The sequence below is a fragment of the Staurois parvus genome, unplaced genomic scaffold (assembly GCF_062004578.1).
Source record: "Staurois parvus isolate SC_StPar_1 unplaced genomic scaffold, SC_StPar_1.0 ptg000574l, whole genome shotgun sequence".
Taxonomy (NCBI): Eukaryota; Metazoa; Chordata; class Amphibia; order Anura; family Ranidae; genus Staurois; species Staurois parvus.
Genome location: NW_028318370.1, coordinates 6,390,902 through 6,414,130, shown reverse-complemented (window position 1 = coordinate 6,414,130; position 23,229 = coordinate 6,390,902). Strand labels below are relative to the sequence as shown.

Genomic DNA, 23,229 nt, shown 5'->3' with positions numbered 1-23,229 from the left:
GCACTGGTGGGCAGCACTGGTGGGTGGGCACAGGTGGGTGGCACTGGTGGGCACAGGTGGGTGGCACTGGTGGGCACAGGTGGTTGGGCACAGGTGGGTGGCACTGCTGGGCACATGTAGGTGGCACATCTGGGCACAGGTAGGTGGCACTGCAGAGTGGCACAGGTGGGTGCACTGCTGGGCACAGGTGGGGGCACTGCTGGGCACAGGTGGGTGCACTGCTGGGCACGGGTGGGCGGAGCTAGTGGGCGCACTGCTGGGCGGAACTTGCGGGTGTCACTGCTGGGCACCGATCATCAGTGCCCTGATGATCGGTGCCGATCCCTGCTCTGACAACTGCCGGTTCTCGGCAGTACTTTCCTCACGATCTGACAGCGTGAGGAAAGTGCAGCCGAGAACCGGCACTTGCATTTCCCTGTGATCAGCGTGTCATTGGACACCGCTGATCACGTGGTAAAAGGCCGCTGTGATTGGCCTTTTACCACATCACATGATCAGATGTGTCCGTAGGACACAGCGATCACGGAGATCGCCGGGTGCGCGTTCTGGGAGGACGTCATATGACGTCCACCCAGAACTGGCCGGCCGCGGTGAAGCCGTCATTCGGCTATGCGCGGTCGGCAAGAGGTTAAAACGTGGTTTTGCCTGCGAGTGCCGCCCTGCCGCCGTATATGTACAGTGGCTGGGCGGCATGTAGTTAAAAGGAGAAAAGCCTGCTCAATACCAGGAGTGTAGAGCACGAAGATGTGAGGCTGGAGGAGGAAGGTTGCCAGGAGGTCTATTGAGATGAGGCCTGCCTGCGAGCCTGGAACTGGAAAGGAGGAAAACTCAGGACTCACTGGCCCCGAGAGAGGACCACCTGTATGGCAGGGAAGGAGCAGCCCAGCTGAAAGGCCTGGTTGCAGCAACCATTCTGCAAGTGATGCAGGAGAGGATCTGAGTGAGTACACCTGCACCCCCTGGGCGGATAGAGGAAGGAGCACTCTGGTGGGAAACCAGATTAGCCCCCTACTAGTGACTGTACCCCTAATTTAAAGCAACAGGAGCCAGATCCCCTGCTCAGGAAGAAAATCTCCAGATTGCTGGGTGAAGAGGAGTTCATCTAGAGTCTGGGGTGGTACAACAAGGAGATGCTGGCTTGCACTCCAACAGAGACTGTGTTCTCTTGGGCATCCTATACCCCCCTCACCCTATCCAAATTTTAATCATCTCAATAAAATAACAAAACCAACACCCAAGGACAGATTTCCGTCTACCGATGAGAGCCTGTGTGAAGAAATGCTAAATGACTGGCTATGCAGGACTATAGTGGGACCCAATTCAACAGCAACCCCTAAGGGGGTAGTGCTGGATATAATTAAATGAATGTTCGTGAACACACACAGAACATAATACCTATTTTTTGTAAAATATTAAAGACGATGTTGCCAACATGCCAAGTCTTAAAATTACATGCGCCGATGATATCGCAAAAAATGATGGTACCGAAAGATCTCCGTAGGTGACACTTTAAAGGCCTTTACAGCTCATCAGTTTAACATTAACTAGGAGCTCTTCTAGAATTGTTGCTCTCACTCTGACGTTTGCATCAATATGTCACTTGCGTGGTGCGGCCATGGTTCACATATGCACACTCATCCTGGACTCGCATTTGCGCATGTGTGCAGGAAAGAGGTTACAGCAATTAAAAAAAAAATTTTTTTTAAATTGTATTTATTTTTTTTTACTTGATTGCTATTGCAAGGGGTTAATAAACCCCTTGGACAGGTGACAACTACTCTTTTTGGAAACATTAGGGGTCTAATAGACCCCAATGTCTCCCTTGTCCTTCACATCATCTAACCGAGCACAGATTGGCTCAGTTAAATGTAACGGCTGTTACTGGCTGTAACGGCCAGGAATTGGTGCATCTGAAACCGGAAGTAACACAATCATTGTCGCTTCCAGTTTCCTTGTTTACAGATGAGATTGAGTCATGGATGTGCCTCGGTCTCTCCCTTCTCTCTATACTGAAGCTGTAGATTGTGGCCTCAGGGTCCCGGTAAGAGCAGGAGAGCCTGGGAACCATGGGGAAAGGGGGGGGGTGTCTGCTGGTGGGGTGGGGAGGAGTTTGGCACTGCGTCCCCTGTTTTGTTTTAAGTGATTAGCGGCTATAGAGCCGCCGCATCACTTTCACTTTGGAGCCGGCTGAACAAATGGCGCACAAGCTGATGGCTACTACTGTGAATGTCCGTTCACTACGTTTGTCCAAAGAGCTGAACTAATTAATATATGTCTGTTATAGTTATACAAGTTGGTGATAAATGCTACAGAAGTAGATTTTTGGTTATACAACTTTGCTGAGAGCCTTAGGCAGACCATACATTAATCTTTTTCTTTTCTTTTAATTAAAAAAAAAAAAAAAAAAAAGAGAGGATCTGATTCCCCCATCCACATTGAATTATCTGTGCTGCTGTGTTCTGATGGTGGGTACAATAGAATACAATTATCAGTGTTGACAACTATGGCCGGCAGCACTAATCTTTTGAGAAAAATCCAACAGGCTGGTTGTACACAAGTTGATCAGTAGATCCGGGGTTAAACCCTATTGTGAGCTGACAACACAAAGCAATATTGTGGACTGAGTGGTGTCAGCCCTGTCCAGTGTATTATTTCTGCCATTTATATAGCGCCCTGTATTAGTCTCTGCCCTCAAGAGCTTACAATCTAAGATCCCTATCAATTATGTGTATCACTACCCCCTTAACCTCCCTGGCGGTGTTCCCGAGTGTAGCTCGGGGTAAAGTTTCAGTACCAAGAGCGGTAACCCCGAGCTACACTCGGGCTTACCATGTGGCGTTGCTCAGGGAGTCCCTGCAGAGCTTACCTTGTCCTTCGCTCCCGCGATGTGTCCCCTGCAGCGTCCCCGGCCATCTCCTCCGGCCGATGCCGGCATCCGGCTTCCGTGTTCCGGTCCCTGTGAGGTTGGGACGTACGGGCGCCAAATTTGAAAGTTTTAAAAAATGTAATTTTTTTAAAAACCATTATTACATAGTAAAACATTACTGTATCAATGCATTTCACATACATTTTGTCCCGAGTGCTTTGTCCGGCGCCCTGCCTGCATTTTTACTGTTCTTTCTGCCTGGAAACTGAGAAACGTCCATGGCGTCCAAAAAGCGTCCCTTTAGGTCAGACGCGGTTTTAGAGCGGCTAGAGAACAGCGATAGTAAATCAGAACCACTTGCAGAATTGAGTGATAATGATTCGTGGGGGAAATTCCTCATCAGACACTGAAAACGATTCTGCGACTTTGCTCAGTGATGTGCAAACTTGGCGCTCTATTTCAAATTTCAGTGTTTTTGGTTTGATTATATTATTAAATTAAATTTATTATTATTATAATATTTTTTATGATTATTTATTAAATTATAATTTATGATTTTGTGTTTCAAGTTTTATCCTACCCGGGATGTTTACTAGACTCTTGTTCGGACAGATTTCAGTGAGTTATTCCTAAAAATGACAGGCCTACAATAAAAAAATACATAGTTCCATGCAAAATAATGTACCGCTTTCAGCACCAAAAATCTGAAATAATCAGACCGCCAGGGAGGTTAAGAGTCATTAGAAGATTTGGGTCCCCCTATAGTCCTTCACAGGCAACACGTATCTTCACACAGGCTTGCATCCAGAGTCAGAGATCAGTACTTGAGATTTGGTTGTTGTTGTTTTATTTAGGGAATTTGAACTGGGATAGGGTTAGGGGTGTACAGGAGGCCCAAGGGTACTGATGAACTGAGGATAACTTCTTGGAACTATTTACAAGCCTTCTCTACATCAGTCTGTTGGAGAGCTAGCCAGCGTCTCCTAATGTACCACCCCAGACCCTAGATGACCTTCTCCTCTTCACCCAGCAATCTGGAGGTATCCCTGAACAGGGGATCTGGTGCCTGATACTTAAGTGGACAGTCCCATGTAGGTAGCAAATCTGGTTTCCCATCAGAGTTCTCCTTCCCCTATCTGCCCAGGGGGTGCAGGGGTGCTCGCTCAGATCCTCTCCTGTACCACTGATGGGTTGGTGGCTGCTACCAGGCCTTTTAGCTGGGCTGCTCTTTCCCTGCCATATAGGTGGTCCCAGGGGCGGACTGACAACTCATGGGCAATAGGGGATCATGGGGCCCCTGTGTCCTTACCCAAACTCAAAAAAGCCTATGAAAAAGGTACCAGGGGCATCTCATGGGGCCCCCTACTGACCCCGGGCCCTCGGGCGGTGCCCGAGTTTCCAAATGGTCAGTCAACCCTGGGTGGTCCTCACTCTGGTGGCAAAGAAAATTCTAAACTTCTCCCTTTCTAGCTCCAGGCCTGCAGGTAGGCCCTATCCCATTGGGCCCCCTCCTATCCTCCTGCCTTCAGCCTCACATCTTCCACCCAAACTCTCCTGCAGCTGAGCAGGCTCACTTACTTTAAGGCTCCATGCACACCAGGCATTTTAATAACACTGGTAGCGTTAGCTGTGTAAAGTCATGTTAAAAACACAAGTGTTTCAGCATTTTTTGCATTAGCGTTTAGCCGCATTTTTCCGTGTGTGTGTTTTTAGCTTTCTTTGCTCCAAAAAGCCCAAAAACGCCGGTTTGCCGCATTTTACAGCATTAGAGCATTTTTTTTTAACAGCTAAAACACTCCTCTAGAAAACCCACTAGTTCTGGGGGGTTTTTTTCCAGCCAAAAAACACCCCTGCCAAAAAAAATTGACTAAAGCCTACCTGTGTATGGACAGATAGGATAACATGCTGGGAAGTCTACTGGCTGTAGAAAAAAATGCCAAAAGCCAAAAACAGCCGCTGTAAAAACATCTAGTGTGAATGAGGACTAAGGGTTGTCCTAGGCCCTTGCCAAGCCTCCTGCTGGGGATTGGCTAGGATCCCCCAAGAGTACAGGCCACCCACTGCCTCTAGACCTTCCTCCAAAGCCCTAGAACAGGGGGAAATTCCAGAGGGGCTGGCCTGCATAGCCTCTTAACTTCTGACCTAACTTTGAACTCTTGACTATTAGGCTACGTCAGGGGTGGACTGACAACTCATGGGGCCCCGGGCAATAGGGGATCATGGGGCCCCTGTGTCCTTGCCCAAACTCAAAAAAGCCTATGAAAAAGGTACCAGGGGCATCTCATGGGGCCCCCTACTGACCCTGGGCCCTCGGGCAGTGCCTGAGTTTCCAAATGGTCAGTCCGCCCCTGGGCTACGTACACACTAGTTTTGTCAGCAGGTATCAGACAGAAGTTTGGGAAGCGTTTTTAGTGCTTCTCAAACACCTATGAAAATTCTGCTCATGGCTGTTCACACTGAACCGTTAGCATTGCGTCGTGGCAAAACTGGTGTCTCATGTCGAGTCAGGAGGAGTTGAAACCTCCCATTCAAGTCTTTGGTGCCGCTCCTCAAAGCTTGGCAGGCGTCTGCGGTGCGGTTGCGAGGCATTTGCGGAGCGTTAATACCTGTCAGACACTGCCTGACGGTACCTCTAGCAGTCCACAGGACAGGATTCCCCGGAGTCTAAGTCCCAGTCTGCTTGTTCACCAGGGCCCCTGATGGTAGGGATGGACTTGAAGCAGACAGTGACCAGGTCGCGGCCTCTGAGTACACCTGCCTGTGGTAGAGGAATCCGCCAGAGGTGTATACAGGTAGAGAGCCTGATGTGAAGAGGCAGGAGGCTGGAACCGTGACAACTGGATCCGTGCAGGATGAATGGATGGCAGGGTAGTGAAGCGTGGTCAGACGGGCCGGTTCGGTAACAGTGGGGTCAGCATGGTACAAGGCAGCAGGCAAAGGATAGTCAGGTCACTCGCCGGGTTTGGTAACAGGGGTTCAGATCAGATTAGGGATATCCAGAAGAGTAGTCAAACGAGCCAGGGATCATAGCAGGAGAAGTCAGCAGAGGTCAGTATCAGGCAGGGTCGGCAACAAATCAGATAGGCAGATGAACAGGAACAGGAACACAGGATACAAAACCATACGGCAATGAGAGTCTGCGCAGGGCAAGTTTAAATAGTGCGCCCTGCCCTGCCATTGGTGCCAGGTGAGCATCCGCGATCTCGAGTGTGCATGCGTGTCCGCCACCGCCCAGGTCCTAGCGCCCACCGGCTAGAACAAATCGGTGTTCTGCGCATGCCCAGAACCGCTCGCCGCCGCGATCCCTGACAATACTATTTAACTTCATTATAGGCGTTTTTCGTGCAGTTTTAACACTTGGCAAATGCCTCAAAACCGCGCATAGGGCGCTTGGGGAGTGTTTGAGAAGCGTTAGGCATTTGGGAAGCATTTTTATCAAATGCTATAGGGGCGTTTGGCAAGAGTTATGCAGGCCATAGATGGGTCGAAAATCATTAGTGGGTTAATAGGTCAGCCGTTTTTCGGTATTTTGGCAGATTTTTTTTGTCGGTAAAGTTTGAAAAAAATCGGGCGATTTTGCCGATCGGCCGATTTTCGCGGCAATGATGGGCAAATCGGCCGATCTTTTTACCGATAAAAAATCTGCACATGAGCAGTGACCTGCAAGAGGATGACAAAAAGAAGAAGAGGATGAAGAAGAGGAAGAGGATGAAGAAGAGGAAGAGGAAGAAGAGGATGAAGAAGAAGAGGATGAAGAAGAAGACCGGCAAAAAGTGTCCCTGCAGAGAGCTCCGCTATTTCTTTGACAGTTCTTTGACATTTATAGCGGCTGCAACAATGTATCTATTTGTTTCCGAATAAAAACATCTGTATCCGAAATGGATACAAATAGATACAATGTTGCAGCCGCTATAAATGTCAAAGAACTGTCAAAGAAATAGTGGAGCTCTCTGCAGAGACACTTTTTGCCAGCTGTAGACAGGATGAAAAATCGGCCAATTTTTTTTTTACCGTTCCTGGTAATGTCGGCAGATTGAACAACCGATTCTTCGTTTTTTTTAAGAAAAATCGTCCGGTTTTCTCCCCATCTATGGCCTGCATAAGAAATAAAGTCCTTACACCCAGGATGCTACTCAGCCCTCCTCTCTAACAATCAGGATTCTAGCTCCCCCTAGCTAACTAGGAGGGTACTACATTATTATTATTATACAGTATTTATAAAGCGCCAATAGTTTGCTCAGCGCTGTACATTACAGAGGGGGACAGAACATGTGACAGAACAATACCAATACAATGCAAAACATGAGGGGATCGAGGGCCCTGCTCTTTCGAGCTTACAATCTAGGAGGGAGGGGATGGTGGCACAGGAGGAGATAGCGGAGGGGGATGGAGTGGTAGGAAGAGTGGAGGCGGTCGGCAGGTTAGCAGGGGGTGGGGTAGGCTTCCCTGAAGAGATTGGTTTTCAGGGTGCGCCTAAAGGAGAGGAGAGTAGGTGATAATCTGATGGGTTGGGGCAGGGAGTTCCAGAGGATGGGTGACACCCTGGAGAAGTCCTGGAGGCGGGCATGGGAGGAGGAGACCAGGGAACTAGAGAGAAGGAGGTCTTGTGAGGAGCGGAGTGTGCGTGTTGGGTGGTACTTGGCTATTAGGTCAGTGATGTAGTTCGGGGCAGTGTGGTGGACGGCTTTGTACGTCAGTGTTAGGATTTTGAATTTGATCCGTTGCGCAATCGGAAGCCAGTGGAGGGATTGGCAGAGGGGGGTGGTGGAGATGGAGCGGTTGGAAAGGTGAATGAGTCTGGCAGCCGTATTCAGGATGGACTGAAGCGGGGATAGCCTGCGGCGAGGCAGGCCAGTGAGGAGGGAGTTGCAGTAGTCGAGTCGTGATATGATGAGGGAGTGGATGAGCTGTTTAGTGGTTTCTGGGGTTAGGAACGTCCGTATTTTGGCGATGTTGCGGAGGTGGAGTCTGCACGAGTTTGTTAAAGATGATACATAAGTCATCAACCCCGTCCAGGTGCATTTTATTGTCTACTGCGTGTTAACATTACTGTATATCCAACAATTCTTGGAACCATGAAAATGGTTTATAGTAGGGATGTGAACAGCTGGTTATTTTTTACTGTGTTAATTTTGACTGTACATGTTGTAAAACACATATGTTAATGTATTTAACAGGGAACTGTGCAAGATCCCCGTCCCCTCACTGGTTACTAAACAAACTGTAAACCGCTGAAAGGAGAAATGTCAGTTCAAATACAGATAGCAGCAGCATTGTTTGGTGCCTCTTTATGGTGATTCTTTATAAGGGTGAGTTTCCGATTTGCATATGTGATGGGCTTGAGGGGAATTTTGCAGGTTTTAGATTTGTGTTCCCAGCAAATTTTTGTGCAGATTCATCCAAGAAATTTTTTAAATCCAAATGTACTGCGTGGCCTTTGAACTATGGCCAGCAGACTTAGAAGGGCCCATAAGGAGGCATTTAACCCCTTCACGCCTAAGGGTAAAACAAATCGAAATGCCTAAGCACAATTCTGCAACATTGACCTGTGTTAGTAGAACCGTACATATCATCACAACTACAGGTTGTATATACAGCTGGATTATACCTTGATTTTTTCAGGACAAATTGGGTTTTCATTTAGTGGTAAATGGTAATGGACAGCTCCTGATTTTTTTTTATTATCAAAGGAAAACTGGCACAAAATAGTAGAAAAAAAAAATAATTTTTTATTCAGCTGTGTGTTTCTTGTTACTACCATAACCTACCACCAAAGAACAACCCAAAATAAATTCTCCAGTTCTTGACGATCGCAGCGATACCATATATGTGTATGTTATTTGTTGTTTGTACCCGTAGTACAGCCCAGAAACAATAGTGCACATTTTGTTTTTGTCTATTTTCTTTTTTTACCTAAAACGCACTGAAACTAATTTTTTTTAAATCCTGACCTTTGACCCTGACATTTGACCTTGACCTTTGACCCTGACCTAAACACTAACCCTGGCACTGAACTAGATCAAACCTTGATCTAGGTATTTTTCTTTATTTTTTGTTTTATTTTTTAATATTTATCTTCTTTTGTTTTTTTTTTACAAGCCATTTTGTTTTTGTCTTTTTTTTTTACCTAAAATACACTGACATTGACACTAACTGACACTGATACCAATTTTTTTTTAAATACTGACCTTTGATCCTGACATTTGACCTTGACCTTTGACCCTGACCCAAACACTAACCCGGGCACTGAACTAGATAAAACCTTGATCTAGGTATTTTTTTTTATTTTTTAATATTTCTTTTCTTTTTTTACAAACATTTTGTTTTTGCCATTTTTTTTTTTTTTTTTTACCTAAAATACACTGACACTGACACCAATTTTTTTAAAATCCTGACCTTTGAGCCTGACATTTGCCCTGACCTTTGACCCTGACCTTGACCCAAACATTAACCCAGGCACTGAATTAGATCAAACCTTGATCTAGGTATTTTTCTTTATTTTTTCTTTTCTAATATTTATCTTCTTTTTTTTTTTTTTTACAAATATTTTTTTTCCCCTCTATGCCAGGAGTTAGAGAGATACAATGTATCTCTCTTCTCCATTCATAGAGAAAAATCAAGGGGGCCGGGCTGCACAGTGACTGATCACTGTGATAGCCAATCAGAGGCTATCACAGCGATCATGTGACCTGGAATTGGGAGTCCGGGGTCCCGATCGTTAGAACAGGACCCAGGGCTCTCAGTGACACTGCGGTCTCTGTTCATCTGAGTGGCGCGCTCCCAGCACAAAGACAGGTAGGCAAATATGTGGCCCCAGAGAAAAAAGTCCAGTTCTGTGAGGCCGCATATTTGTGTGACGTCGGCGTCAAGGGGTTAAATAGGCAAGGCCCCCACTAAAAAGGAGAGCACACAGTGCCGGAATAAACTCTGCGGAGGCCCTTGGGGCCCCCCTTGATGGTTTTTGGAGGTTTCTCATGTGCGCGCTCTAGTGGGATAACATTGACCTAAGTAGTGTACACTAGATATGTGCAGAACAAAAAAAAGAATTTAGTTTCATAGTTACTCATTTTGTTTCATTCATTCCCTTTGTTTAATGGCTTTTAGCCAGATTAAATTTTTCCAATTAGTTCATTGGGCAGAATACCTGGTTCTAGTCTATTCAAAATTTAAACTTCAGAAGACAGTTATATTCTATTTTTTTGTTTTCTATTCCTTTATTTTTTATTCTGTTTTATTTTCTATTCCATTCTGTTCTGTTTTATTCTTTTCAAATTTTGGAATACAGCTATAGTCTATTTTAGTCTATTCTATTCCTTTATGTTCTATTCTATTTTACTCTCTTCGTTTCTATTCTATCAGTTGCTATTCTATTCCACTCTGTTCTACCCTATTCTATTCAAAATTCAAATTTTGGAAAACGTCTATATCCATTCCAATCTATTCTATACAAATCTGTTCTATTTTTTATTCTATTCTTTTATGTTCTATCCTTTTCCATGCTAATCTATTCTTTCGAAATTTAGATTTCGGAAGATGGCTATATCCTAACACTAATACACACAGTCTTTGAAGGAAATCAACGGTATTCTGCCATATGTTTATATTTCAAATTTGTTTTCGAATACGATTTTGCTTTTTAATTCAATTTGATTCAAATTTTGGATGAAATCTTGTTTCGTTATTTCAGATTACTGTTGTAATTCGGAAATTCGAATGCATCTGAATCTCCAAATAATTAAAATTTCATCTGGATTTTGATTTGGAACGCACAAACTGCACATGTCTAGTGTGCATATCGGCCCTTCGATGGAGATTACGATCACTACTGTACATTACATGTATGTAGGTTACATCAACATTTTTTACAAATTGACAGCTGAAAGATGAACTTTTAACCCCTCTGCTGCCAGAGCCGGTTTTAACCACTTGCTCTCCAGAGGATTTACCCCCCTTCCTGACCAGGCCATTTTTTGCGTTACAGCGCTGTGTTACTTTAACTGACAATTGCGCAGTCATGCAATGCTGTACATTCGGTGGTCACCTGTGCATTTTTTTTGCACTATAAACAAAATAAGACCGACAATTTCGAAAAAACAATAAAAAAAAAACAATGAAAAAAAAAATAATTATATATATGTGTATATATATATATATATAGGACTCTTTGCTATTAAAAATGTCCAGTAAAAAAATGTAACTTCATAAATTTTAGGCCAAAATTTATTCTGCTACATGTCTTTGATAACAAAATTCCCAATACGTGTAAATTAATTGGTTTATGTGAAAGTTATAGTGTCTACAAATGACGGTATACTGTAGATACTGGAATCTTTTATTTATTTTTATACTAGTACTGGTGGCGATCAGCGACTTACAGCGGGACTGCGGTGAGCATTCTGACACTAGGTGGGAACTAACTGCCACTGATATCCCAATGACACTAATACAGTGATCAGTGCTAATAAAAAGCACTGACACTGCACTAATGACACAGGGCAGGAAGGGGTTAGCATCTGGTGCGATCAAAGGGTTAACTGTGTGTTGTGTGTGTTTTACTAGGGAAACATGCTGCTGTGTATTTCTCTGCTGTCCTTTACTTTGGAGGTGGCCCATTGGGGTGGCTCTGAAGGATAACATCTTTTTCTGCATGTAGCGTATGCAGGAGTGACAGTAACTCTTGACTTCGGCCCACATAAAAAGCCAGTAGAACTGATTTCTCACTATTTTGAAAGTTCTTTCCGGTCATATAAGACCCTGGTCATCATGCGAGGCAGCTAACAGTTGCCCTATGCTTTTCTGGTTGGAACAACTACCACTTGTCTTCCAGATTGTCCGAGTGGGCCACTTTGGTGGACCACCCAGTCATGTAGCTGTAGTTGATCTCACTCTTAGTGGACCAGTCGTGCTTTTGGAGAGTTCACTAGCAAGAGCTCTGAGCATCCACCCTCCAGGGCTCTCAAGGGTTAAACTGCATAAAGGATCTTCCACTTGATCCTTTCTTAGATTTTTCTTTAAAGGAGTAGTCAGATCTCCACCTCTCACTTGAGTAAGGTCACAGGAGAGGTTAGGGATGTGACAGTGACTCCAAAAGCTTCAGTAGTTCCCTGAAACAATGCTCAACCTCTTAACATAAAGCTTAGATTCCTTCTGACATCAGTTGGGTCCACTCTTTAGGGGAATCTCAGGGTCACAAAGTCTCCTTAACTGGACATCATTTTTTTTTTCCAGCCTCTGGACAATACTTAATGCTGACGTGAAAACCAAACAGAGCAGCCATCCATCTATGTCCTGTAGTGTCTAGCTGCCTGTGGTTGATATATATAAATGAGATGATTATTATCTGCCTTGACTGCAAAGTTCACATCGTATAGTTTTTCAACTTGTCCACTATAGTCCACTTAAAGACAAGGAACTCCAGCTTGTGCGTGGGATAGTTCTCAGCAGGGGTAAAGCTCCGGCTCACATACATGTCCGTCATCTCCAGAAGGCCATTTTGTTCCTTTACACCTCTGGGCAGCAGCAACAGGATCCATGCTGACTCTCTGGCTCGTTGTCTTTGTTGTTCACTCACAGAACAGAGAAATACCAGAAGTAAAAGCCCCCATTATAGTGCTTACCCCCGAAGGAGCCGCTTGATGTGTCGGGGTCCCTGTTTCTGTGTCCACGACTCTGTGGACAGCTCCTCACATTCTGATACACCTGGGTGAGTGGAGAATAATTATTGTAGGTACCTGTTTATACACCCTAAAGACTCCGCCTCCAGTGCACAGGATGGTAACCACGCTGAAAATTGGCAGACATGGGCAAAGGGGACAATTCCAATACCTGGAGACCGGGCGGGAAGATGACCTAGATGGTCTCCCCCCGGTGGGGGGTGTGAGAAAACCCACGAAACCGTAAGAGACCCGCACGCACCAGGCAGCAAACCCGAAGGGGGGAGAGAATCGATAGACCATTGCAGATTGTCAAAAAAAACCTCACTCAAAATCATGACAAATGTGTAATGATATTAACCCCTTCACGCCTAAGGGTAAAACAAATCTAAATGCCTAAGCACAATTTTGCAACGTTGACATGTGTTAGTAAAACCGTACATATCATCACAACTACTTTGTACATCCAGGTGGATTATACCGCATTTTTTGCAGGACAAATTGGGCTTTCATTTGGTGGTAAATGGTAATGGATACCTCGTGATTTTTTTTATATCAAAGGAAAACTGGCACAAAATAGTAAAAAAAAAAACCTTTTTTTTTTTTAAATTTAGCTGTGTGTTTCTTGTTACTACCATAACCTAACACCAAAAAACAACCCAAAATAAATTTTCCAGCCCTTGACGATCGCAGCGATACCATATATGTGTATGTTATTTGTTCTTTGAACCCGTAGTACAGCCCAGAAACAATAGTGTGCATTTTGTTTTTGTCTTTTTTTTTTTTACCTAAAACACACTGACACTAACACCAATTTTTTAAAATCCTGACCTTTGACCCTGACCCAAACACTAACCCTGACACTGAACTAGATCAAACCTTGATTTTTCTTTATTTTTTAACATCTATTTATTTATCTTTTTTTTTTTTTATAAGCATTTTTTTTCTCTCTATGCCAGGAGTTAGAGAAATACAATGTATCTCTCCTCCATTCATAGAGAGAGAAAAAAACAAGGGGGCCGGGCTGCACAGTGACTGATCACTGTGATAGCCAATCAGAGGCTATCACAGCAATCATGTGACATGGAATCGGGAGTCCCGGGTCCTGAGCGTTGGAATGGGACCCGGTGCCCTCAGTGACACCGCGTTCTTTGTGCTGGGTGCGCGCCGTGTGGCGCGCTCCCAGCACAAAGACAAGTACGCAAATATGAGGCCCGATGGAAAAAAGGGAAACTCATACAAATGAGCACAGAGAAACTACTCCAGGTGGAAACGTGAACAGTTAATCATGAGCTCACCACTGCTGCCTTGTTAATCATTTGCATGATGAAGAGAACTGAAAAAAATAGGCGCTGTGGAAAATGCTCTCAGACAAGCACCTTAATGAAGATGCATCTTTATTGGGTGAGACAAAGTAGCAAATATAATAAAATTTGACCAGCCTGAAGTGGCCAGTGTGACTCCAATGGATGGCCCGTCCGCTCTGAAGGGAGCTTAGATCGGAGAACTCTCCTGTCGACTTCAAATCACTTGGTGTCAGCGTCCCGGGTGGTGTCACCATGGCAAGCGAAGGAAGTGTCCGGCGTTGGCTTCAGCTGGGAGCATGTGTAGGGTTACCAAGACGACCTGTTTCGTGCAGTTGCGCTTTGTCAAGTCTCTGGTAACCCTGGCCGGCTGCCATTATATAGAAGACCATTAAAGGGAAGGCTGGCTGAGTGTAATTAGCAGGGGATGGGGTGTCAATCAGAGCAGACGGCTCGTCCTGAAGCAATGCTGAATACAAATTTAAAAGTACAAATTGCAAACTATAGAAAGTGGTGCCAATTAATTAAGTGATATGTATAAGAACACTATTAGAAAGCATGATCATGCAATTTGTACTTTTAAATTTGTATTCAGCATTGCTTCAGGACGAGCCGTCCACTCTAATTGACACCCCATCCCCTGCTAATTACACTCAGCCAGCCTTCCCTTTAACCACTTGCCGCCCAGCCACTGTACATATACGACGGCAGGGCGGCACTCACAGGCAAAACCACCTTTTAAGACGTGTGGTTTGTAAAAAAATAGGAGGTGCGCCGCCGCCCTATTTGTCCTGCGGATCACCGCCACAGATGTCAGTCGCCGGGTCACAGCCGCTCCTTAGCGGCTATGTCCCGGCGATCGGCGGTGAACAGTGACAGAGAGCACAGCTGCAGTAGCTGTGCTGTCTGTCACTTCCTTCTCAGCTCGAGGATGAGCTGATCGAGAAAGAACAGTTTCTCTTTCTCGATCAGCCCTGTCCCGCCCAGCACATACCCCGCCCCCTAGTAAAACACTCCCCTCACTCCTATAACCCTTCCATGCAAAATAAACTTAACCCCTTCCTCCCCATTGCCATTAGTACAGTGTCAGTTTTTTTTTTTTGCACTGATCACTGTATTAGTGTTTTTGGGGATGTCAGTGACCCCAAGTCAGTACCCCCCAATGTCAAAATGTCCGCCGCAGTCCCGCCATAAGTCGTTGTTCGCTGCCATAAGTCCCTGATCGCCGCCATTATTAGTATAAAAAAAACCCTAAAAATCCCAGTATCATTTTGGCAGAAAGTTCCGGGTCTTTTGGTGTTGCTGAGCTCACCGGTGCATTCCTTCTTTTTAAGAATGTTCCAAACAGTTGTTTTGGCCACGCCTAATGTTTTTGCTATCTCTCTGATGGGTTTGTTTTGTTTTTTCAGCCTAATGGTGGCTTGCTTCACTGATAGTGACAGCTCTTTGGATCTCATCTCGAGAGTTGACAGCAACAGATTCCAAATGCAAATAGCACACTTGAAATGAACTCTGGACCTTTTATCTGCTCATTGTAATTGGGATAATGAGGGAATAACACACACCTGGCCATGGAACAGCTGAGAAGCCAATTGTCCCATTACTTTTGGTCCCTTAACAAGTGGGAGGCACATATGAAAACTGTTGTAATTCCTACACCGTTCACCTGATTTGGATGTAAATACCCTCAAATTAAAGCTGACAGTCTGCAGTTAAAGCACATCTTGTTTGTATCATTTCAAATCCATTGTGGTGGTGTATAGAGCCAAAAGTGTTAGAATTGTGTCGATGTCCCAATATTTATGGACCTGACTGTATATGCTGTAAACTTGATTGTATGTAATTACGAATATGACATTATTGTATTGTAGCATCATTATACCAGTAATTACCCCTGAAGAAGGATCTCCATTCTGAAACATGTTGGGAATTATGGAAAGATTTTTTTATCGCCAAGCAAGACATGTATCTATATTGTTGTATTCCTAAATACACTTGGGTATATGCTGGCTCAATTATTTGCTGTATCACATTGTATTTTATCTTTGTCCCATTGGCCATTTTTGGGGAATTAATAATAAACATTGACTATTGACATATTACATGTTTTATATCTTTTGCCTCTAAAGTCCCCTGGGGAATCCATTGACCTTTTGGTCGCTGTTCTTTTGTACTATGTATAGGGATGCTGGCAGTATCACAACCTTCCATTATTGGCTCATTATTAGTTTTATAAATAAGGGAGATCTGTATATGTGTATACTTCAACGACAGTTCAGCAGTCAGTAGTATGATACTCTATTTCTTCTGCTGGCCAGCTTGTTTTGCGCACCTTCACTAGTGCACATAGTTTGCAGATAATGAAACAAGGGACACTGAGTGTGGATACCGCTGTTGTAATAAATTCAAGCATGTGTCCAGGCTCCTTCCCATTGTGATGATGTCACCTAGGCTTCGCCCTATGCATTGCATCCATTGATTTCCTCAGGGACATGATTAAACTATAATGTCTGCATGTTTTTGCTATAAGGATCATAAAACTCCTTACGGCAAAAAAAACCCGCAGGCATTCTGGTTTAATTGTGTCCCTGAGGAAATCAATAGACGCAACGCGTAGAGCGGAGCTAGGTGACATCATCACAATGGGAAGGAACTTTATCATGCATCCAGTGCAGAGACCACACCAACAGCTCCAGGACCAGCTCCCAATCCTGTGATATCTAATCACAGTGAATGGTCATTTTAGAACCCTTCCCTGTACAGTGTCTCCTTTTCCAGTATGAGGATTGTATCTTTTACCCCCTGCTAGAGAAAAAAAAAAAAAGAATAAAGTAGATAATGTTAGGGATCAACTTATAAAAGTAGGTTACTAAATGATCCACGTGGAGTAATATGATTCAAAAGAATTTCCAACAATACTTTATTTGATCACATAGATCATAAGGAGGTTAAACATGAGCACGGTGAACATGTCAAACAAATAAAATCATGTTAAAAAGCACTTGGCGTCTTCATTTTAGGGTCATCTTAGCAAATAGAGTACCATATAAGGCAATATAGGGTAATGGTAAGGTAATTATCCTAGATTTCCGTGAATTTCCAGCTTGTATTAAAGTGAGCCATGTATTATTATTATTATTATTATTATTATTATTATTACTACGAGTTTATATAGCGCCAAAGGGTTTGCTCAGCGCTGTACAATAGGGGGGGACAATACATGGCACAGTACAACAAAGACAGACAGCGTACGAGGGGTAAGAGGGCCCTACTCTTACGAGCTTACAATCTAGGAGGGAGGGGGTAAAGGTACAGTAGGAAGTGGCTGAGGGGGATGAAGTGGTAGGAGGAATGAGGGAGGATGGTCGTTAGGTGAGGGTGGGGTAGGCTTCCCTGAAGAGATGGGTTTTGAGGTACTTACGGCCTGCTAATACATATTACATATGTTTGGAATCTACGTACTGTGACTACCTGGCTCTCCACCCCCATATGTATTCAGCAGATATGTTCCCAATGTACGTCAGGAGCCTCCTGGTATATGAAAGCTGGAACACAGAAATACATAGTGTATGTATAAAAATATAGGAGCCGAATCACATCAAAACCTCAACAGGCCTCCCTCTACAGTAGTCAATGGATACTTCTATTACCTTCTCAGTGATGAGACTATCAAAACCGCTTCTCAAATATGGGGACTTCCTGGGTAGCCACCCCAAGTGAAACAAGGTCCACAGTACCAAATGATTCTGGGGATATATATAAAAAAATTAAAGTATAGATCACAGGCATCAAGTAAACCATGAAAACAAAAAACACAAAGTGGGTATATTACCATCAATAAAGATCAAGACTCAAGAGGACTCCCGTCGACTTGAAATAGGATCAGGTCCTTGATGCTTGTTCAAAAAGTGCATATGGGGGTGGAGAACCAGGTAGTCACAGTACGTAGATTCCAAACATATGTAATATGTATTAGCAGGCCGTAAGTACCCGAGTCTATATACCCAATGAAGGGTTTCCAAAAATTACTCAAATTGAGAAAATTGTTGCGGTTTCATAAGGATATGGCTATGTCACAGCATATAATGCCTGAGTAGGACAGCGTATATATACATGTATATTGTCCTCCTAAGAGGATTTCCAAAAAATTCCCCGAATATACAGGGTAAATTAGGCCCATATGACATGCCTTCTTAACACCATTAATGCTCTATAAACTAAACAGCTGTAAGCTTAAATAACTTGCCACCGGTGGAAGGTATGTTCCCCTAGGGGATTGCCATTTGCGAACCGCTGTAATAGTAGCCTTATGGTAGTTTTCAGAGGGCCTTGTGTCTTCCTAGCAGGGAGCTGTGACACCACCGTTCCTTCCCACCTCGTGGGCGCCGCACCCTATGAAGACGCCGAGCGTAGTGACGTCAATACGTTGACGCGTTTCGTCCGCCAATCACCGCAGACTTCGTCAGAACCATATTGTTCAGTATGCATTTTTCTGGGTTCATGGATCCATACTTATACAAGGGAGTCGGAGATATGACAATGACACCAGCTATTTGTGTCATTTTGGGTGGCTCGTTTTTGTTCTATTTTTGCGATCAACTTATAAAACCTTTGTTGAATAAATTTCAGAAGCATTCATACAAGCTGTTGGAAAGTAATTTTTCTGAACCAGCTGCCCTCCGTCCTATAGCAGAAATACTGCTACAGGGCTGCGCAAAGTCACATATAGATACGTGATTTGCATTTCAGGGTAGGGCACGTGCTCGCCGCCCTGCCTGCGCCGCCATTGGTTTCTATGGATGTCAATCACCGAGTCCCCGCCAGAGATTCTCCGCTGGCACCTGGCAATTGCTGAGAGACAGTGACAGGGGAGAGACCTGTGTAAACAACACAGGTCTTCTCCTGCCAGCAATAACATCCTGCTGTGTATTTCTCTGCACAGTAGAGAAATACACAGCAGCATGTTTCCCTAGTAAAACACACACGGCCCACATTTAACCCTTTGATCGCCCCAGATGTTAACCCCTTCCTGCCCAGTGCCATTAGTACAGTGTCAGTGCTTTTTATTAACACTGATCGCTGTATTGGTGTCACTGGGATATCAGTGACAGTTAGCTAGTTCCCCCCCAGTGTCAGAATGTCCGCCACAGTCCCGCTATAAGTCACTGATTGCCGCCATTACTAGTAAAAAATAAATAAAAATTCCACCATTTGTAGATGCTATAACTTTCACGTAAACCCATTAATTTACACGTTTTTGGATTTTTTTTTAACAAATACATTTTTGCCTAAATTTATGAATATGTTTTATAGCAAAAAGTCAAAACTATTGTTTTTTTTTTCAAAATTGTCGGTTTTTTTTTGTTTATAGCACAAAAAATAAAAAACGCTGAGATGATCAAATACCACCGAGAGAAAGCTCTATTTGTGGAAAAAAAATACTTCTGTCATTTGTCCAACAAATAATTTGTTACTATTTTGTGACAGTTTTTGCTTTTGACAATAAAAAATAAATCAGAGTATATTCGTAAACATTTATCCAATTTATCCTGAAAAAAAAACAAGGTATAATTAACCTGAATTTGCAAGGGGTCTATTTTTATCTATTTATATCAAGGGGTCTAAAAAAAAAAAATGCTGGACGAATAATACAAGCATTCGTCCAGCTGTCGGGATATCTCCCCATATTTTGACAATTGTATTAATTTCCTAGGATCAGTAGTGCCATCTGGGGGCCATAATGCTGTATTTTCCTGAAATACCTCAATCAGAAATAAATACCACATTATGGCAACTAGATGGAGCTGGTGATCATAGGAAATACATGTATTAGGCAAAATTATTAGAAGTAATGGGTCATTTTATTTCTTTCTATAGATATACTGTATGTTCTGCATAATGCTTAGGGGTCATTTTATGAAAAAGGACTTCAGCAGGGAAAGTTCTTGTTGGTAAGAGCAATCTTTCAGAGTATTTTTTTCATTTTCAGCTCTGCACTGTAGAAATAACATATGGATGCTGTCTGGCTTTTATGGGCACTAGGACTTTTGTTACTGTAATACAATACTGGATGCAATAACTAAAAGCAAGTCATATACACACAATTACACACACAGGTAAGTTTAACCAGCATTCACACCATTAATTATTCTAAGCATATGAAAGACCCTCTACCAATGAATACCTGCCCTGGCACATCATAGCATTCACTCGGCACTCCAAGAAATAACAGAATCCAACTGCAATATTCTTGCACTGTCAAAACCTCCACTTTTATTATCACACAACACACAGGAGGATATACAGTCAGGTCCATAAATATTGGGACATCGACACAATTCTAACATTTTTGGCTCTATACACCACCACAATGGATTTGAAATGAAACGAACAAGATGTGCTTTAACTGCAGACTGTCAGCTTTAATCTGAGGATATTTACATCCAAATCAGGTGAACGGTGTAGAAATTACAACAGTTTGCATATGTGCCTCCCGCTTGTTAAGGGACCGAAAGTAATGGGACAATTGGCTTCTCAGCTGTTCCATGGCCAGGTGTGTGTTATTCCCTCATTATCCCAATTACAATGAGCAGATAAAAGGTCCAGAGTTCATTTCAAGTGTGCTATTTGCATTTGGAATCTGTTGCTGTCAACTCTCAAGATGAGATCCAAAGAGCTGTCACTATCAGTGAAGCAAGCCATCATTAGGCTGAAAAAACAAAACAAACCCATCAGAGAGATAGCAAAAACATTAGGTGTGGCCAAAACAACTATTTGGAACATTCTTAGCTCAGCAACACCAAAAGACCCGGAAGACCACAGAAAACAACTGTGGTGGATGACCGAAGAATTCTTTCCCTGGTGAAGAAAACACCCTTCACAACAGTTGGCCAGATCAAGAATACTCTCCAGGAGGTAGGTGTATGTGTGTCAAAGTCAACAATCAAGAGAAGACTTCACCAGAGTGAATACAGAGGGTTCACCACAAGATGTAAACCATTGGTGAGCCTCAAAAACAGGAAGGCCAGATTAGAGTTTGCCAAACGACATCTAAAAAAGCCTTCACAGTTCTGGAACAACATCCTATGGACAGATGAGACCAAGATCAACTTGTACCAGAGTGATGGGAAGAGAAGAGTATGGAGAAGGAAAGGAACTGCTCATGATCCTAAGCATACCACCTCATCAGTGAAGCATGGTGGTGGTAGTGTCATGGCGTGGGCATGTATGGCTGCCAATGGAACTGGTTCTCTTGTATTTATTGATGATGTGACTGCTGACAAAAGCAGCAGGATGAATTCTGAAGTGTTTCGGGAATATTATCTGCTCATATTCAGCCAAATGCTTCAGAACTCATTGGACGCCGCTTCACAGTGCAGATGGACAATGACCCAAAGCATACTGCAAAAGCAACCAAAGAGTTTTTTAAGGGAAAGAAGTGGAATGTTATGCAATGGCCAAGTCAATCACCTGACCTGAATCCGATTGAGCATGCATTTCACTTGCTGAAGACAAAACTGAAGAGAAAATGCCCCAAGAACAAGCAGGAACTGAAGACAGTTGCAGTAGAGGCCTGGCAGAGCATCACCAGGGATGAAACCCAGCGTCTGGTGATGTCTATGCGTTCCAGACTTCAGGCTGTAATTGACTGTAAAGGATTTGCAACCAAGTATTAAAAAGTGAAAGTTTGATTTATGATTATTATTCTGTCCCATTACTTTTGGTCCATTAACAAGTGGGAGGCACATATGCAAACTGTTGTAATTCCTACACCGTTCACCTGATTTGGATGTAAATACCCTCAAATTAAAGCTGACAGTCTGCAGTTAAAGCACATCTTGTTCGTTTCATTTCAAATCCATTGTGGTGGTATATAGAGCCAAAAATGTTAGAATTGTGTCGATGTCCCAATATTTATGGACCTGACTGTATCTTATAGTCGTCACAATCTGCATAATAACACACACCAATAATATTGTGAGCATTACAGCATGAAATAGACACATCATTTGACAGCGTCACAGCATAGAATTAATACATTACCAAAGCTATGGGAAGATAGGAAGGAACAGACCCCATCAGAACCACAATGCACAGGGGGTCACGGGGAAGCCATAAATGCGACCAATCGAAGAGCCCATATAGCCTTAGCAAGAGTCCCAGCGTCAGAGCATCCTCGTCTGCATTGGAAGGCTTCCGTTTGATTATGCTTAAGCTCCCTGCTTTTAAACCCTTTTTCTGGCAGCTTTGCTGAAGTGGGCGGGCACCACACCCACTCTAGGAGGAGCTAGCAGAAAGGTTCCATGAGGATAATAGAGTCACGCCCAGCCACTATATTGAACAAACAACGTTATCTAAGAATATCACACTTTTGCTTCAGATCAGCTTCTTATCTACCCTAAACTTATCTACCCCCTGGGGGCGTGCACCCGGGTGATCTCCATGACCAGCTGATCATGTGATGTGGTAAAAGGCCAATTACAGCAGCCTTTTACCACGTGATCAGATGTGTCCAATGATACAGCAGATCACCGGTAAATGTAGTTGCTGGTTATCGGCTGCACTTTCCTCACGCCGATAATCAGCAATTGTCAGAGGGTGGATGATCTGTGCCCGGCAGCGCCACCCACCTGTGCCCCCCCACAAGTGCCCATCAGTGCCACCCTCCTGTGCCTAGTAGTGCCACCCACCTGTGCCCAGCAGTGCCGCCCATCAGTGCCACCAGTCAGTGCCCATCAGTGCCGCCTATCAGTGCTGCCTTTCAGTGCCTATCATTGTTGCATATTAGTGCAGCATCATCAGTGCCAGCTCACCAGTGCCGCCTATCAGTGCTGCCCATCAGTGTGGCATCACCAGCGCACATCAGTGAAGGAAAAATTACCTGTTTGCAAAATTTTATAATAGAAAAAAAAAACTTTTTTTTTTCCCAAAATGTTTGCTCTTTTTTTGTTTATAGTGCAAAAAATAAAACACCCAGCGGTGAGTACATACAACCAAAAGAAAGGTCTATTTGTGTGAAAAAAACGATACAGTGTTGCATGACTGCGCAATTGTCATTCAAAGTGTGACATCGCTGAAAATTGGCCTGGGCAGGAAGGTGGTATAAATGCCTGGTAGGCAAGGGGTTAATTGCACAAACAAGTTCTTATCTGCTTTCTGCAGTGTAACATGTGATTTGATGGTGACTCAGTTCCTTTAGCCTAGAAAAATGACATCAGTCATGCTCCTGGCATCTGGGCAATGATGCTTTATTGTAAAAAAATGACCCAAGAAACAAAGGGTCCAAGGCCAACACATTTCATAGGCATTACATTTAGGAAGCCACTTTTTACACCTAAATTGCGTCATCTTTGATGAACTTCTGCCTTGGCAAAAGCTTCTTGGACACTGAGAAACTTAGTGCCCA

At 43.7% G+C, this 23,229-nt stretch overlaps 2 long non-coding RNA genes across 2 annotated transcripts in view; one reads left to right on the top strand and one right to left on the bottom strand.

Annotated features, from left to right (window-relative positions):
- LOC149450490 (uncharacterized) overlaps positions 1–23,229 on the bottom strand; it is a 38,050-nt gene that overhangs the window by 9,211 nt on the left and 5,610 nt on the right. The gene's annotated exons all lie outside the window — the stretch shown is intronic.
- On the top strand, positions 1,947–15,925 carry LOC149450491 (uncharacterized). Its single transcript, XR_016315246.1, has 3 exons — positions 1,947–2,041; positions 8,044–8,175; positions 15,695–15,925. It is a non-coding gene; the product is annotated as an uncharacterized LOC149450491 (long non-coding RNA).